The 2687-nt window shown below is 36.7% G+C and overlaps 1 long non-coding RNA gene across 1 annotated transcript; it reads left to right on the forward strand.

Moving 5' to 3' along the window:
* Positions 1-346: 346 nt before the first annotated feature.
* LOC146581474 (uncharacterized) lies at positions 347-1850 on the forward strand. The gene is made up of 3 exons (XR_014888510.1): positions 347-485; positions 1178-1282; positions 1373-1850. It is a non-coding gene; the product is annotated as an uncharacterized LOC146581474 (long non-coding RNA).
* Positions 1851-2687: the final 837 nt, after the last annotated feature.

Below are 2687 nucleotides of genomic sequence, written 5' to 3' on the forward strand. Positions count from 1 at the left end.
CTAAAAAAAACAACAGAATATAAAATTATAATTCACACGAGGTTAAATGTGATATACAATAAGCAAACAGACTGATAATGCTTTTTTGACTGTCACTAAAAAATGTTCAAAAACGTTCACAAATGCATTTTCTATCATGCGTGCTCTATTCTGCATCTTTACCACTTCCTCTTTGCTTCCCTCTTATCTCATCTGAACTAATTTCAGCTATTCATGTGCAGCTTTGTTGACTGGAGGATGCTTGCTTTCTAATTCATCTCTTTTTTTACATACATACAGAAACACATCCTTATAAAGTGCACCCATCCACTTTCCTTCTTGTCAGTAGTTGAAACAAGTAAAACAAGTTGTAACTCTTGCATTTGTCCTCGTACTGAACAACAGCACAAGGACAAATGCTGGTTTACTGATTCAAGAATATGATGGCTCATCTCTGTTTTCTCACTGTGTTTTCTCAGCAGTTAAACATCTCCGTAGCACAATCGGTAAGTCGGAGTTATCATTACCAAGTGCCGTAATTTTCAATCATGAGAGGTTTTAAAAGGGGTGCATGTAGATGTAGGATAGGGAGACATGTAATGAAAACGAGCACAAAGATCCTTTAAAAGTGCTTACTCTTGGATTTATACTTTGTTAGGACACAACTGGGCATGAAAGCTGCTTCATGAACTGCATTGAATGAATGAATATGAATATTCTTTATTGTCATTGTCACAAGTACATTCGTCATTTAAAAAGTCCTGTCGCCGCTGTGTTGTAGCAACAGGGCTCAGCTCTGTTGCTTTGTGACCACAGAAAACACTATCCTGTGTGTGGTCTCATAACTAGTTCAAATATGATGTTTATGTTTCTCAGTTATAGTTCCCATTAGGGTATAAATTGAGGCATGCTTTCAAAAATCAAGTATAATTGTGGTACAAGTGTTAAATTGAGAAAATGGGGGATGTTAGAGATTTACTGTTCACTTTTAAATTCAGTCTGGGGGTTTAAACCATTTTAATCAAATTTCTAACGAATGTCTGTGTAAACTGACATTCTGACGTACTTACTATGTTATAACATGCAGGACTAAACCTGCTACATTCTGGGAGTTAAACAGCATAAGTAGGATACTTACAGCTACTTACAAGTAGGATTCCCAACGTTTGTACTAATGTTCCTGTGTTTCTCTGGAAAGAACTCTTCCATTCAGTATTTTATCGAGGGCATCAAGTTACTCAACTGTACAGACCCAAACTCACTCATCTCAAACCTGTCAGAGCGCCTGAAACGTTCCTCTCAGGTAAGCGATCATGACTGTTCATTTATGTTGAACCTAAAATCATTCATGTCACTTTTTAACATTAATCTCTGTTAATGTGTTTTCCTTTAGAGTATCGTGACGTCTGGGTGTGTGCAGACAGAACCGAATCAATCAATCGAACCAAAAGAGTTTCATAAGAAACTGGAAACGCTGTTTCATTGTTACAACAGTTGCTGAAAAACAGCGAAATTTACCACCTGATTCTTCTGTCGCAATACAACTGGCATCCAGATTCATTCTGAATCCTTTGTGTTCATGGAAAGTCTGGTTAAAGTGATTTGCTGCAACATTTGATGTTAGCTTATATGAAATTGTGTTCAACTACTTTTTCACAGAAAAATACTATTGTTTACACTTTCCTTTGATACACTTTTCCTATGGTAGAGACTGGCCGCATATTTAAGTTTGCTCTGTAGTTTGGGAAATAATGGACCACTGTATAAGTTCTCAACAAAAGAAAAGTCATTTTAAGTGCCCTGTAGGTCCCTGTGCCTCATAAATAATCTATTTAATCTGTCAGTGAGTAAATCAGACACTATCTCAGTATGACAGCAGTTCTTTTGTGGAATTTAACTTACTGATGCTGACCTGTTTTCAGATATGTTCTAATGTTGCTTTCTATTTATATTATTTATTATTTATTTATTAAAGTGCAAATTAAAAATGTTTACCTGTTACCGATTGTTTTTTTGTTTTCAAATATGCCATTTGGTTTGAGAACATAATGCTGATTGTAGTCGTGATTTTCTCTACACAACAATTTTTTTGCTTTCATGCTGCAATGACACAGCTCTGCCTGAGCTCTCATATTCTTCTATGGCATGCAAATATCCCACCAGCTCTCTTCCTGATCAGAAATCCTTTTATCCGTTTACAAACACAGCACCAAACAAACACTGCTGCAGCCACCTTTCTATAGAAAATCAATATTCTTTGAAAACATAACTTACAATACAGAGTTTTATGTTTTCTGGCACGAAACGTAATACTGACCATGCTGTATGTACAGCACTGAAGAGACGGGTTGATGCTGATGACAACTTTATTCTTCAGTTATCAAAGTGCTTTCCTCGATGTGGAACAGAGGAGGGATAGGTAAGAAAAACCAGCCTGTGCACTGGATTCTGCTTCCCTCTATAGGCTTTCAATCACACAGAGAGAGCGAGTTGCACATGTGCATTAGTGAAACTAAAAAGGAAGTGAGAATGCACCACAGCTGAAACAAACTGACAGTAACAGCTTCCAAACATGCAGCCACCACATAGAAAGGTAAAGTCATACTAAGAACCTGATAAATGAAAAGGAGCTAACGGTAAGGTAAAAGTGGTTACTGCTTAAACACTGTGCTAATCCACCACTTTCAATTCATGAGTAATATTAACAC

Source organism: Mchenga conophoros, linkage group LG2 (assembly GCF_057382185.1).
Source record: "Mchenga conophoros isolate Kocher_MC1m ecotype Shallow Benthic linkage group LG2, M_conophoros_male_GT1.1, whole genome shotgun sequence".
Classification (NCBI taxonomy): Eukaryota; Metazoa; Chordata; class Actinopteri; order Cichliformes; family Cichlidae; genus Mchenga; species Mchenga conophoros.